Source organism: Crinia signifera, chromosome 6 (genome assembly GCF_055691185.1).
Source record: "Crinia signifera chromosome 6, ASM5569118v1, whole genome shotgun sequence".
Lineage (NCBI taxonomy): Eukaryota > Metazoa > Chordata > Amphibia > Anura > Myobatrachidae > Crinia > Crinia signifera.
In genome coordinates this window covers 213984165-214000856 of record NC_139222.1, presented here as the reverse complement: position 1 = coordinate 214000856, position 16692 = coordinate 213984165, and the positions used below count along the sequence as shown (strand labels likewise).

The 16692-nt window shown below is 42.6% G+C and overlaps 1 protein-coding gene across 2 annotated transcripts in view; it reads right to left on the bottom strand.

The window, feature by feature from the left end:
- The window catches only part of ABCA5 (ATP binding cassette subfamily A member 5), a 169561-nt gene extending 153448 nt beyond the window's left edge, over positions 1-16113 (bottom strand). Inside the window, exon 1 of one of the 2 annotated variants that reach the window (XM_083148775.1) lies at positions 15932-16113. The gene's annotated coding sequence lies outside the window, so the exon portion shown is untranslated. Of the gene's footprint in view, positions 1-9992; positions 10108-15931 lie in introns of those variants that run through there. The other variant, XM_083148776.1, reaches the window with a different exon arrangement.
- Between the last annotated feature and the right edge of the window lie 579 nt (positions 16114-16692).

Here is a 16692-nt window from a genome sequence, read left to right as displayed (position 1 = left end):
AAGGTGCAAAGTTTGCTATAAAAAGGGAATAAGAAAGGAAACTATTTTCCACTGTGAAACTTGCCCCGACAAACCCGGCCTATGTATAAAGGAGTGTTTTAAAATATACCACACATCTATGGATTATTAGGTTCATCATTTCACCGTGCTTCGGGGGTCTTGCTAATGCCACATAGCACCCACCAACATTCCACCAGAATCTGAGCTGCAAAATCCCCAAATCACTCCTTCCCTTCTGAGTCCTGCCATGCACCCAACTGGTATTTTTTGGTCACATATGAGGCATTGCCATACTCGGGAGAAATTGGGGCACAGATTTTGGGGTGCTTTTTCTCCTTCATACCTTCTGAAAATGAAAAATTTTGAGCCAGAACTGCATTTTTGTGTAAAAAAATGTAATTTTTCATTTTCACTGCCCAGTTGTACCACAATTGGTGAAACCCCTGGGGGTTTGAAATGTACACTATACCCCTAGATGAATTCCCTGAGGGGTGTAGTTTGCAAAATGGGGTCACTTGTGGGGGGGTTCCACTGTATTGGTGCTTTGGGGGTCTTGCTAATGCGACATAGCACCCACCAACATTCCACCAGAATTTGTGCTGCAAAATCCAAATATCACTCCTTCCCTTCTGAGTCCTGCCACTTTTTGGTCACACATGAGGCATTGCCGTACTCGGGAGAAATTGGGGCACAGATTTTGGGGTGCTTTTTCTCCTTCATACCTTCTGAAAATGAAAAATTTTGAGCCAGAACTGCATTTTTGTGTAAAAAAATGTAATTTTTCATTTTCACTGCCCAGTTGTATCAAAATTGGTGAATCCCCTGGGGGTTTGAAATGTACACTATACCCCTAGATGAATTCCCTGAGGGGTGTAGTTTGCAAAATGGGGTCACTTGTGGGGGGGTTCCACTGTATTGGTGCTTGGGGGGTCTTGCTAATGCGACATAGCACCCACCAAAATTCCACCAGAATCTGAGCTGCAAAATCCAAAAATCACTCCTTCCCTTCTGAGTCCTGCCGTGCACCCAAATGGTATTTTTTTGTCACATGTGAGGCATTGCCGTACTCGGGAGAAATTGGGGCACAGATTTTGGGGTGCTTTTTCTCCTTCATACCTTCTGAAAATGAAAAATTTTGAGCCAGAACTGCATTTTTGTGTAAAAAAATGTAATTTTTCATTTTCACTGCCCAGTTGTATCAAAATTGGTAAAACCCCTGGGGGTTTGAAATGTACACTATACCCCTAGATGAATTCCCTGAGGGGTGTAGTTTGCAAAATGGGGTCACTTGTGGGGGGGTTCCACTGTATTGGTGCTTGGGGGGTCTTGCTAATGCGACATAGCACCCACCAAAATTCCACCAGAATCTGAGCTGCAAAATCCAAAAATCACTCCTTCCCTTCTGAGTCCTGCCATGCACCCAAATGGTATTTTTTGGTCACATGTGAGGCATTGCCGTACTCGGGAGAAATTGGGGCACAGATTTTGGGGTGCTTTGTCTCCTTCATTCCTTGTGAAAATGAAAAATTTTGAGCCAGAACTGCATTTTTGTGTAAAAAATGTAATTTTGCATTTGCACAGCCCAGTTGTATCAAAATTGGTGAAACCCCTGGGGGTTTGAAATGTACACTATACCCCTAGATGAATTCCCTGAGGGGTGTAGTTTGCAAAATGGGGTCACTTGTGGGGGGGTTCCACTGTATTGGTGCTTGGGGGGTCTTGCTAATGCGACATAGCACCCACCAAAATTCCACCAGAATCTGAGCTGCAAAATCCAAAAATCACTCCTTCCCTTCTGAGTCCTGCCATGCACCCAAATGGTATTTTTTGGTCACATGTGAGGCATTGCCGTACTCGGGAGAAATTGGGGCACAGATTTTGGGGTGCTTTTTCTCCTTCATACCTTATGAAAATGAAAAATTTTGAGCCAGAACTGCATTTTTGTGTAAAAAAATGTAATTTTTCATTTTCACTGCCCAGTTGTATCAAAATTGGTGAAACCCCTGGGGGTTTGAAATGTACACTATACCCCTAGATGAATTCCCTGAGGGGTGTAGTTTGCAAAATGGGGTCACTTGTGGGGGGGTTCCACTGTATTGGTGCTTGGGGGGTCTTGCTAATGCAACATAGCACCCACCAACATTCCACCAGAATCTGAGCTGCAAAATCCAAAAATCACTCCTTCCCTTCTGAGTCCTGCCATGCACCCAAATGGTATTTTTTGGTCACATGTGAGGCATTGCCGTACTCGGGAGAAATTGGGGCACAGATTTTGGGGTGCTTTTTCTCCTTCATACCTTCTGAAAATGAAAAATTTTGAGCCAGAACTGCATTTTTGTGTAAAAAATTAAATTTTTCATTTTCACTGCCCAGTTGTACCACAATTGGTGAAACCCCTGGGGGTTTGAAATGTACACTATACCCCTAGATGAATTCCCTGAGGGGTGTAGTTTGCAAAATGGGGTCACTTGTGGGGGGGTTCCTAAATTTTAGCATCTTATGGTGCCTAGAAACCTACATGGTGCCTAAAAAATAATCTCATAAAAAGGAGGCTCCAAAATCAAGTAGGTGCTCCTTCTATTATGAAGCCTGTGGTTTGGTCAACGTGCACACTAGGGCCACATATAGGATATTTATGAAAACAAAAGAATTGGGGGAATCAATTTTTAGTCACATTTCTCTAGTAAAATGTACTGTGTTCCTTAGAAAAATGTATTAAAATTGCAAATCTGCAAAAAAAATTAAATTTTGAAATTTCACCTACACTTTGTTTTAATTCCTGTGAAACACCTAAAGGGTTAACAAACTTCCAAAATGCTGTTTTGAATACTGTGAGGGGTGCAGTTTTTGAAATGGTATCATTTATGGGGGTGTCTCACATACAAGTCCCTCAAAGTCACATCAGAACTGAACTGGTCCCTAAAAAAATCAGTGTTTGAAATTTTCTTGAAAATGTGAGAATTTGCTATTCATATTGTAAGCCTCCTAGTGTCCAAAAAAATTAAAAGGAAGTTGAAATAATGATGGAAACATAAAGTAGACATATGGTCTATGTTAGTTATTCACTATTTTGAGTGGTATGATTTTTTGTCTCACAAGCAGAAAATTTAACATTTTGCAAATTGCTAAATTTTTTATTTTTTTACGACATTTTGGTATTTTTCACAAAAAAACACAGACTGTATCGACCCAAATTTACCACTAATTTGAAGTACAATGTGTCACGAAAAAACAATCTCAAAATCACTGGGATAAGTATAAGCAAAAAAAAGTTATCCCCACTTAAGTGATACATGTCAGATTTGAAAAAAAGGGCTCTGTCAGGAACGCAAAAATTGGCTCTGTCAGGAAGGGGTTAAAATAAAGTGTTTTGTTTTTTACATTTGGTGTCAAAAAATCAGGAATTTTATTCTGAGGAGGGGCATGCTATTTTTATTCATGTGCTGTAAGCACATGAATATATATTTAATTTTAAAAAAAATATTTATTTTTTACATTACATATTCATATATTCACTGCACCCGATCGTTACGATCGTGTGTAGTGAATATACGCTCCCCTGCTGGCACCCCCGGGGGGCAGCCTGTGCTGCCTGGCACCCGGGGAGCCCACCTACCCCCCACAAAGTTCTGGGGCAGGCAGAGAGACTACCATCTCTCTGCCTGGCACCGTCCACAGGCTCCCTGCGGCAATCGCCGCAGGAGCTCATATTCGCCAGTCAGGGGCAGCGAGCCCCTGACACGTTGAATACCGGAGCCCGCCGGCTCCGGAACGTGGCGAATGTGCAGCGAATCCTAAAAAGGATTCGCTGCACCTCGCAGGTATTCTCATTGAATACCGCCCAATGAGTTTCTGCTCTCCCAAAATCATGCTACAACCTTCAGTAAATTTCAAAGGGGAAATTTAACTTGCAGCAACACTTACCGTATTTGCCGGCATATAAGACGACTTTTTTCCCCTGAAAAACATGCCTCCAAATGGGGGGTCGTCTTATACGCCGAGTGCACTTTGTTGGGATAGACATAGCTTCCCCAGGGGTACACTTTTATACATTTTGCGACTCTCCCCCCCCCCCCCCCCTTCTTATGCATACCTTGATACTCCCTATCCAAATCTCTTATCAGGTCATATAAGAGACCTGGCAGTGGTCAGGCACCCGAGTTCTCCCGAGCCGCCGCGAACATCCCCCAGCCTGCCGCTGACGTCACTGCTGAATGTGACAGGCGGCTTAGGCAGGGGGACAGCGGCAGCACTGCAGGGAAGTTCCGGCGTACTAACGCCGGAGCGGAGGTGAGGGGGGCTTACAACTTTATGTGGTGGGTTTTGCTGGGGCAGGAAAAACCTGCCATGATAGGTTTGTCCTGCCCCAGCAAAACCCACCACTCAAGGGGTATAAGAAGGGGGGGGGGGCGAGGAGAGAGTCGCAAAATGTATAAAAGTGTACAGTATAGCATAGCATAGAAATTGTCCAGCAGTCAAAAACCTATGAACCCTATCATGGCACCAGCAAAAAGAAAGAAATATGATGCAAGTTTTAAACTTAAAGTTGTAAACTTTGCCATGGAACATAATAATTGTTCTGCTGCAAGACAATATGGAGTAACAGAAAAGATGGTTCGGGACTGGAAATCAAATGAAAAAGCATTAAAGAGTATGCCAAGGGGTAAGTGTGCATTAAGAAGGTGTGCGGTAGAGGGGGTAGTCTTATACGGCGAGTATATAACAAACTCTATATTTTGAGTGGAAATGTTGGGGGGTCGTCTTATATGCCCAGTCGTCTTATACGCCGGCAAATACGGTATTTCAGGCTTTCAGCTCATCAGATAAGTGCTCAGAGCTAACCTATTATTTCTTGCAGTAAGCCCTATGGCTAAGGCTCAGTACGGCAAACATCCTAGGTTACGTGCTTAGAGTTATGCAACTACTGTACCACGCACAGTAAAAGCACACAGATTCCACATTAAAGGTCCATACACACTGAGCGGCTTTCCCCTGCCCAGCGCGGACGGAGGGGGGAGGACGGCTTTGCATAGCGCAGAGCTATGCAAAGCCGTCGTGAAAGCCGCTCATCTGCTGGTATAAACAGCAGATGAACGGCTTTCCCGGCGATGATGCGGGAGCGCACAGCAGCGCTCACCGCTCATCATACGGGCCATTTGAGTGCTAACTCAAAACTCAAGGATATTAAATGCTATTTTCAACCAAAGTGTGCATACTGTATTATATGCAGGACCACACGTTTAATTGCACACGGGCAAACCCCGACTATCGGGGATGAGGACGAATGCGGTCCACTATGAGCAGGTCTGAATGGGCCTCATAGTACCATGCTTATACACTGACTGCTAGCCGACACTATTCACCAGCCCCAGGAAGCACATGAGACGGCTAAGTATATAATATAGCATTGGAACTCTGGGCACTCCGGGGTAGGTTGAGCACAGTGAGGCTTTGGTGCATATACTGTTTGATACATTACTGCATCTTTGGAAGACATCAGTATACTGTATCTTTCGGTACTTATGTAGTATCTGGGCTGCCGATTTCTAAATCGGGTCGGATCGGGAGATCGCATCGCATCGCATGCGACCATGCGATTCGATGCGATGCGATGCGATGCGATGACCCGACTGAGTCCATTTTAACATGGAATTCAATGGGAAAAATGGGTCCTTTTCATACCCCTACTATCCAAGTGGGCATGGAGTTGGATATAAACCTGTGGCGAGCGTAGCGAGCCACCGAGCCCGAAGCGTGGCGAGCGAAGCGAGCCCCGCGAGGGGACGAATACCGTCCCCTCGCGGGGCTCGCTTCGCTCGCCACGCTTCGGGCTCGGTGGCTCGCTACGCTCGCCACAGGTTTATATCCAACTCCATGCCCACTTGGATAGTAGGGGTATGAAAAGGACCCATTTTTCCATAGGAATCATTTTAACATTGATTCCTATGTAAAAATCGGGTCATCGAATCCGATATCGCATCCGATATCGGATGCGATGCGATGCGATATCGCATCGCATCGCATCTGATTGTATGCCTTAACTTAAGGCATACAATCAAAAAATCGGCAGCCCAGATACTACATAAGTACCTATCTTTCCTTTATTCCAAGCCATATTTGAAATTCAGCTGCAATTTAGGTCACTTTTGTGGTTTAGAAGAGACATTTCATTAATGTGATCTATATATTGTATTAGCTTCTATCTGTGGTTATTATAAATTACATTTACAAATATTTTAATAATAAAAGGTCATTTCTTATCTACATAACTATAATTTAATGATGTTTGTGTGTGTGTGTGTGTGTGTGTATGTTCCACGATAACTCTCAAAGCTTTAACTAATCGTCCTCAAACTTTGCACACTATCATATCATCTTAAGCAGGGCTGGGCAACACCGGCCCTCCAGATGTTGATGAACTACACATCCCATCATGCCTTGCATCAGTTTCAGCATGGCCACATAGCAAAACTAATGCAAAGCATCCTGGGATGTGTAGTTCATTAACATCTGGAGGGCTGGTGTTGCCCAGCCCTGATCTTAAGGGACAATTAAATCCGAAGATGGGTTTAATCAGACAACCCATTAAGGTTGCTGTCATAAGGGTCAATGCTATTTCTGTTGTTATCATGCATTGTTATATGTCGTTGGGGGAGGGGCGGGACTCCAACAGACTCAGACATGGGTAAAATGTACCGCCACCCCCCCCCCCCCCCTACACACACACACACACACACACTCGACGACACTGAATATAACACACAATAAACAGACTCCCTTAATTGGCCCTTTAACCCCTTGAGGTTTGTCCTGCCCCAGAAATACTCACCACAGAAGGGGCAGCCGCTGCCGATCCTCCCGAGCGGGGGATTGACAGCGAGGGGGGGGGGGGGGGATTGGTGACAGGGGGGATGGTAGTTTACAGAAAGCCTACTCCTGCAGCACAGCTCAGCCTGAGATATTTCCCAGCATGCATTGCCACTGATTCTCTATTAGGAAATACTAAAACTGTAGCAGGGTGTGCTGGGATATGTCTTTTTACAACAGCTACAGAGCCATATTTTTGGATTGTGGGGGGAAACCAGAGTACCCAGAGGTAAGCCATGCAAGTATGTGGAGAATATCCAAACCCCAAACAGTTAGGGCCATGGTGAGAACTGGACCCTTAACCTCAGTGCAGTGAGGCAGTAATGCTAAGCGTTCCACCATCCGTACTGCCCACTATATTAAGTTTTAAATTTTGCGCCCGAATACTTACGGTAATTCTATTGAAATCACCAGTCTTTTTTTCAGGCACCGAAAAACCAAGTCTGATTTTTTTTTTAAATCATTATTTTTTATGAAAAATCAGTAGTACTTGTTCTGGCACCCCTGTGACAACCCCTAGGGACCAATGAATTAATTGGTAGTTTCCAATTATCTTTTTTTTTATATATAACTTTTTTTATTGAGACATTGCATTTACAATATATCACATGCATTATTGTATATTCCATTAAACAAGGGTCAAATAAACTTGAGTCATATTGAATTACATTTGGTTGAAACATTTTGTGCAACCATCACAGAAAACATATGTATGTCACTGAAAGAGTGATGTAAATACAATCCTACTTCAGTCAAAAGAGATAGCGAGATCCTGGGCTGTCATTCTAGTTAAATACCATGTAGTTGTTTTTAGGCTAGCATGGATCATTTTTCTTGTGGTGAGAGGAAGAATTGATATATAAGATTCCCATAGAAGGAAGAACTTTTCCACAAATTTGCCCTTATCAACAATGGCCTCTATCCAGTCCATCGGAAACAAGAAATGGAGTTTAGTCAAGAATAGGGGGATTTGTGGTGGGGTGGTGTTAAAGTTTCCGATTATCTTAATTAGTCAATCAACAGTGCCTTCTTCATACAATGCCAGGATCTGTGTTTGTATGTGCTTGTGTGTAGTATGTGTGAGTGTGTGTGTAAGTAAAGTGTGTGACCCCTGTGCGTGTTTGTGTAAACCGCTACCCTGGAGGCAGCTGCAGTGAGAACTACATCTCCCACCAGCATCCTCCCCTCCCAGCAGCCCCCTCCCTAGTCCAAAGATGGAGGGAAGTTCACTGCGAGCTGGGGAGACCATCCAGGTTGATAAGGATTTTTTTATCACGCCGCAGGGTTTTCAACAATGAAAACACTTTTCGCATTTTGAAAATAAATTGGATAAAACAGGTATCGGTAGTGTGCATACATGCGGTAATCCAAATTTGGGAGCAAGGTCCAAAAGGGTTTTTTTGCAGTGAAAATGTTGTGTCCAATTGAATTCCCTGTGTGCAAAAGCAATTCACTTTAGCTTATCTAAAAACAAATGTAAAAAAGAATCACTTTGTTTAGTATAAGACTTGTATACTTGTATAAGTGATATTGTTGTTATTTTGTTTCATTTCTCAAGGGGTCACTGCATCCTATGTCTCTTTCGTCTGTGGTCGGATATGTGAAGGACCATAGAAAACAGAAGTCCCTGGTGTATACCCTTTGAAAAGCAGTAGTATACTGTGCAAATCTGATTTGTTCTATCATTTGTGAGTAACCATGGCAGTACAGTCATACCACACTGGTTTGCCCAATTCTGATCTTGGAAGCTAAACAGTGAAAGGCTAGGTCAGTATTTAGGAGGGAAACTCCTATGGCAGTGGTTCCCAAACTGTGTGCCGTGGCACCCTGGGATGCCATGAGGCACTTGCAAGGGTGCCCTGGGTTGGTGGTCCATTACCAATTATTTATTTATAATATGCAAAACTATTGCTTGGGGCTACCCATTAATATGTGGAAAAATGAAAGCACAAAAGCAAATCCTGTCCCATATAAACACAATTAACTTAAATTATTTTTTCTAGATTTCTCATTAAAAATATTTTAATCTAGGGATACAGTGAAAAAATTCTGATACTCTAGGTTGCCGTGATTCAAAATAGTTTGAGAACCACTGCCCTAGGGAATACCGGGTACAGTACTGAGCCCTAGTCCCAGAGTACACACAGCAGAAACAAGTGGATTCTTTTCCATCACTTTCTATTTATAGTTCAACTTTATCAAGCAGCCTGATACAATCCGCCAGTGAAGATGTATGAAATTCTTTGTTAGTAATCTCCATAAATAGAGATATTTGCATCTCTAATTTATTTAGTTTTAATGAGATTCGGTCTAATTTCACCAGACTAATTAATTCTGTTTGTTTTGTTCACAAATGCTGATTTACCTTAATAAGTAAAAATAAAAGTTATATTTAATAACAACATATTTACAAGAGTGCCCTTGCAAAGGTTTTTGTCTTCAGTGCCTTTAGCACTTATTTTCTGTATGAAAACGTCAACATGGGTTTTTTCACGTTTTTGAACTTTTGCATACTTTACCACCCACGTGGACTATGATTGGGAACTGACAGTGGTCCTAAGCATGGAGAGCGAAGTGAGAAACTAATGAAGAGTCTATGTGCTCAGGTGTCAACATGACACTAAAGAAACTTGAAGAAACCATGTTGAGCTTTAAGCTGTGTACATATGGTGCAATATCGCTGGCAATATGGTCACCGAGGGACCATATTGTCAGTGATTTGTTTTTGCTGCAGCGATAAATCGCCGGGTGCACGCTCCCGTGTTCAGCCTCCTCATGGTCGCTGGTCACAGGAGCTTGCTCCTGCGATCAGCTGTTTCCCTCTGCGGCTCCCCTGGCAGAGTCTCCTGTTCATCAGCAGCCATCTCTGGTCGCTGATGAAAACTAGACACTGAGCAATATATTGCACCATGTGTACACAGCTTTAGATGCATTAGGCACAGTGAATGGGACCAAGAATGTGGTTGATTGATAAGCAACCACGCTCTCCTCTGACGGAACACTATCAGCAATATTGCATACACAAATAACACTGTTTTGCTGGATGCACTATTGCACTATGCAATAGTCTGGAATAATGCTGGTTAACAGAAGTCTGGGTCCTGTTTGCAGGGGGACAATGGTACCTGTACTGCGGGGTTGCTGATCTGTGGTCCTGGACTACTAAGGCTGCACTGACCGCAGGTGGATCAAAGTCCTCCTGGTGAGACATCCTGTATGGTCTTAACTGACAGCTGAAGCCAAAACTTCCACTTCCAGCAAAAACAGTGTTATCTGTGTTTGCAATATTGCTGAGAGTGTTCTGTCGGAGGAGAGCGTGGTTGCTTATCAATCAACCACATTGTTGCTTACATTAACTGTGCCTAATGCATCTAAGAGTAACTTGCTTTCTCCTGCTGGGGTACATTCATCAATCATCTACGCTCGCCACCTATTCTATTCTCTTCTATGGGGGTCGTGGACCCCCATGAGGGAGAATAGCCAGTGGCCGTCGGGCCCCCATGTCTCAGGGTTTTGACTGTCGGAACCTCGTCCGGCACCCGTATGAGAAGAGAGTGGTCAACGGTGTCAAAAGCAGCAGAGAGTTGTAATAAAGATCTGCTAAGAAGGTATCAGAGGTGTCATGTATGTCTCCCCCCCCGCTGCATCTACCTCACATTAGCAGCTGAGCAGTTTGATGTACAAGGTTGGTTTAAAACCTAATTCGGCCAAGAACAATGAATTTGGAGGCAGAAACAATAGGCCTACTGAAGATAGAGACCTGGTGGCAACATTCTATATAGTACTCCAGGTATGCATGATGAAATGACTAAGGGCCCGATTCGGTAAGCTGTGAACACCTGAGACACCGGCCGCCTCCCCTCCGAACGCCCACAACCCCGACCCCGCCACTAATTCCCCTTGGTAACATGCGAGGGTATGTGTAATGAAAACACATGCCCTCGCACGCCTCTGCCGCAGGAGAAATCATTTGATAGTTGCCCCTTTTCATGTGTTGACCTATTGACTGTCGACCGATTTACCGTCAACCTATCGACCGCATACCTCTTATACCGTAAATAGTTATTCTCATTGAGGGGCCTGTCTGTTCCTCCTAATGAACTCGTTACACACGCAAAAATGTACATTTTAGCATGTGTATGAATGCACCAATCTATGTTTCTGTACAGCAGTCATTCATTTGTTTGCAGACAGTTTTAAAAAAGGATTTCCCTTCAAGTGTATTGGTCATAGTTGTGTATATAAATATATATATATATATATATATATATATATATATATATATATAGCATATATTATATATAATTATACCTTGTAGTACTTAAAATAATAAATATGTACTACTGTACGTGCCCAATTTATCTTACTTGCACAAACATAAACAATTGAATCTCTTTAATAAAAATAGTAGTATTACAGACCCCTATTTAGTGAGGTTGCGAGCCATTGTCCTCTGCATTGCTGGCTTTTCCCCCTCTCACTCATTCCCATCTGTCACTCTCTTTGTCCCCATCTATTTCTCTCATTACCTTTTCCAAAGCACTACATTGTTTCTTTGTCACTCTCTTCCCCCATCTTTCACCACTATCTTTGTCCCTTTCTCATCCTGTTACTATGGGTCCTGGATGACTCGCCAACAGTCGGGATGCTGACGGTCACGATATCGGAATCCCAACTGTTCAACAGCCCGACAGTGATTCTGACCTACATGGGGTCTATGATGAGTCCGCAAGGGGCTTTTTTGCACTCCCCCATCAGAATACCGGCAGCGGGGATTCAGCATACTATCGGGTTCCCAACCGCCGGCGCGTCATACTACACCCGTTGCATCTCCAGTCCCTTTCTTTCACCACTATCTCTGCCATCACTCTCTTACTCTTGTTGCCATCCCTCAACCCCCTTCTTTTTTTACTATCTCATTTTATCTTCCACTCTCTCCCTGCTTTTTTTTCTGTCTCCCCTACTTTATTCTCTCTTCACAGCATTATGAAGTCAGACATTATTTGATACCATTATGCCACTTACAGTATGGTTCACACTGTACAGGAGAACGTGGTTTAATGGGGATAGGGTATGGCAGGTGGGTAGAAAAGTGAAGGACATGTCATAGTGACAATCTGATATACACCATAGTACAAATGGTATGCGGTCATTAGCCGAACGTGTCAGTAAAAAGGTTAACTTCTATTGGTATACAGGCAGAAGATCGTCACGGGAAAAAGGTCTATATGTATTAGGGAGACATGGTCAAGAGGCCGACATAAGCAAAAATTCAACATGAGTTGACCTTCAGAAATTATGAAAACAGGGGTTGCAGTGCTACGCCATGCCCCCTTTACCTGAGACCATGCCCACCCATCCCTTTGCTCCGCCTCCTTTTTGGGCAGACCACGGTTTGACATGGTAGGTCCCGATTTGAGGATAACAAAAGTTGGGAGGTATGTAGTAGGCACATAGTTACGTGTTAGGAGTTGATAGGCTGGTGCATTATCACCGTCCACTTTATCACCACTGATGGATACACATGCTTACTCAATGTCGGCACTAAAATAGTGGCCATGTTTATTTGTATAAATATATCAAATGCATTCATGTTGTATTATATATATATATATTCTCCCCAATTGTGGTATTGTTCCTTTGGCCCTCGAGGAGCATTGTGGTTGGGCAGCCTATTTGCACAGTTGTTCATACATTTCTGTATATAGCGCGTGGAGGAATATTGGGGTTTGAGATAAATATATATATATATATATATATTTATTTATATACACACACACACAGAAGACCTGCACTCTCACCCTCACTTTAGAAAGCCGCTGGGGTGCCGTATAGATAGTAGTGTCAAGACATTACTATATAGATAAAAACTACTCCCCTGGGGGGAAACAACAGCACTCACACTGGGACTAGTTCCCTACCCCATACCTTGACAGTAGCTGTTGTCTCCTGTTGCTGCCTTGAGAAAGGTCCTAACCTAACCGAAACGTCGGCAGGCCTTACTGTGTACCATTAAACCTGGACATTTACCTTGATGACATCATTATATCATGTCCCCAGTAGTGCCAGTTATAGATTTATTATTAGTTATTTATATAGCGCACACATATTCCGCCGACAATATTTGTACATTCACATCTGTCCCTGCCCTAGTGGAGCTTATAGTCTACATTCCGGAAACTATGGTTGTCTTATCTGGATAAGAGATACTCAACATATATATATATATATATATATATATATATATATATATATATATATATATATATATATATATATATATATATATACATACATACATATACATACATACATATATATATAGGAATGCTTTAGGTGGCCGCACACATGGGACTCTGCTCTCCAGGAAAATAAACACGCATGAGCCGTGTCTTTACAGCAACGTTTCGGGAAGATTTATTATCCCGTCCTCAGGCTTCAACAAAGTATGTTATACTTTGTTGAAGCCTGAGGACGGGATAATAAATCTTCCCGAAACGTTGCTGTAAAGACACGGCTCATGCGTGTTTATTTTCCTGGAGAGCAGAGTCCCATGTGTGCGGCCACCTAAAGCATTCCTATATTATTTGATTTGAGCCGGCACCAGGGCAGCTGTACTGGATTGGATGTGTGCCAGCATATCGCCCCATACATATATATATATATATATATATATATATATATAGATGTACATATATACATACCTGGGGCACACTGCTCCACCACAGGCTCCAGGACCTTCAAGACACGAGACGCTGGGTTGCGCCGCCAGAACAAGGACCGTGGGACATGAAGACGCTGCACTGGAGAGACGCTGGGTAGCAGGTATCAGGTATCACAAGCCACGCCATAACGCGTTTCGTATCTATCCGCCATAGCTCACATCGACTGTTCTTTTAGCATCAATAAGTACAAATACAGCCAAGTCAATTCATTGACGTTTAGTTAAATATTGCACCCAATAAAAGAATAGTCGCTGTGAGCGCCACTGGCATTTTTAACGGATATTTTCAGGATCTCTCACGGCAACGGTGGCATTCAAATGGTTAACAAAAAAACACTTGCTTGCCAATTTTCACACCTATTTTGATCATTTACGTTTACAATGGTGGTGAGTGATATAGTGGTGCAGGATAGGAAACAGACAGTTGTCGTAAATGGAGTGCATTCTATGGAGGGACATGTTACCAGTGGAGTACCCCAGGGATCTGTACTTGGACCAGTGCTCTTTAATATCTTTGTTAGTGACATTGCAAATGGTATTGAAGGGAAAGTATGCCTTTTTGCAGATGATACAAAGATATGCAACAGAGTAGACACACCAGGAGGGGTAAATCAAATGACTGATGATCTAAGTAAACTTGAGAATTGGTCAAGAGAATGGCAACTACAGTTTAATGCTAAAAAATGCAAAATTATGCACTTGGGACTCAAAAACCCAAAGGCTCAATATAGTATCAAGGGTACTATAATGGAAACTACTGAGGAGGAAAGAGATCTAGGAGTCACTATTTCAAGTGACTTAAAGGCAGGGAGGCAATGTAACAAAGCAATGAGGAAGGCTAGTCAGATGCTTGGTTGCATAGGGAGAGGAATCAGTAGCAGAAAAAAAGACGTAATAATGCCACTTTATAGGTCATTGGTACGACCTCATCTGGAATACTGTGTCCAGTTCTGGAGGCCATATCTTCAGAAGGATATTAATACATTGGAGAGTGTACAAAGAAGGGCAACTAAAATGGTTCATGGCCTACATCACAAAACTTACCTGGATAGACTAAAAGATCTTAACATGTATAGTTTGGAGCAGAGAAGGGAAAGGGGGGACATGATAGAAATCTTCAAATATATCAAGGGTGTTAACATAGTACAGGTGGGAAATTTTCTTCAAAGGAAAACAAGTAATAAAACACGAGGACATGCACTGAAACTGGAGGGAGGTAGGTTCAGGGGAAATGTTAGAAAGAATTACTTCACAGAAAGGGTAGTGGATAAGTGGAATAGCCTCCCATCAGAGGTGGTAGAGGCTAAGACAGTAGAACAATTTAAACATGCTTGGGATAGGCATATGAATATCCTTACAAAGAAATAAGGATTAAAAAGGGTTGAGTTTACCTGAAGGGTAAAAAAGGGGCAGACTAGATGGGCCAAATGGTTCTTATCTGCCGTCAAATTCTATGTTTCTATGTTTCTATGTTTCTATGTTTCTATGATATAAGTATTATTAAGTATTGGCATCTCCAGCAATCACACATGATCCACAAGTGCAAAAGGTTTACAAGTCTAAATCCAAATAACTGTAGCGGTCATAGTTAGTGCTGGAGACATTTCCTCTATGATCTGCGTTTGTCATCTGCAGCACAATGTAACTTTATATGTTGGATCAAGTGACAATTCTGTGAAATCCAATATGGACCAGCCAGTATCATTATAACATGATTTCAATTACAACCAAACTGTTAAAACTAGCGGCTTATGTCAAATCCACACAAATCACCTGAAAAACACTAATTGGCACAAATGTACTTAAGCAATGAGATTGGTTTTCTGAACAGATAACATTGCACTGTCCAACAACGCTTCTGTGCAATCTCACACTTGCACGCCTTGTGACCAGGGTGGAGATGCAGATGGTCCATAAACAGTATGCATTGGGAGCTTACCACTTACTACAGTTAGGAGACACAAAATATATGCAGTTCCCCTGACACACAAACATAAGCTATGCAGATGCTGGCACTACAATCTACAGCATGGGGGAATCATAACAAGCACTGATACAAATATATAATAATAATAACAACAACAGCTAGATGCAATATAAAAGCAGAACACAACACACTCATCATGCTGCACTAAGGACACAGCAGGTATAATAAGCAAATGAGTAAAATACATCATAAGGACACATGACAAGCATGATGTGGATGTCATAGTAGCAGGTACACATGCCGGGTGTATATGTGACACACAATGGACACACTGTAGCCATCTGTATAGCACACAATGGGTGCGTGCATCTGTACGATGCGCACGTACAAAGAATACTCATACACACAGGTACCTGTGAGTTGCAGTGTCCCAGTAAAAGGATGCTGCTATTCCTGTAAGCCGGTTACCCTGGTGACTGTTCCCAGGGCGGCCCCGGTCCCTCCCCGGCACAGAGAAGACGCAGAGCCCGCTAGCTGGAGCACGACAGCTTGGGGCAGGACCACGGACTACAGTACACACACAGCAGCCGAGTAGGAGGGATCATTATCGGACGCTAGTGACACCCTATGGCCAGAGTCGAGCACTGCATGCGGGCCTGGGCAGAGGGTGACTCATCACCAATAGCAGCTACACAAGACAAAGAGGGTTATACAGACGTAATCCTATAGCATGTACACATGTACTGACACTATCTCACAGGTCACGGTGAAATAATATCTATGGGATTTTAGATTAGGTTTTTTTTTTCCCTGTGTTCTAGAAATATTACTGTCCATAAATAGCAAATTTATATATGGGTACAAGTTGGGTCTGTCACATCCAAAATTCTGAAATACAGAATTTTTTGAGCGTGACTGATATAACAATATATTTGTTTTGTGTACACAAACATTGTTTAATGCACATAATAATTATAATATTTATATACAGTATATATATATATATATATATATATATATATATATATATATATATACATCCATGTCCCTGGCACTCCGTTCCACTCCCTGCGTTGCTGCTCCGGTGCCTTCCTGTGGGTAAACCAATTACACCACTGCTATACAAACGAGGCGGCACTCGTAAGACTTCAAATAAAGTGCTTTTAGTATATAA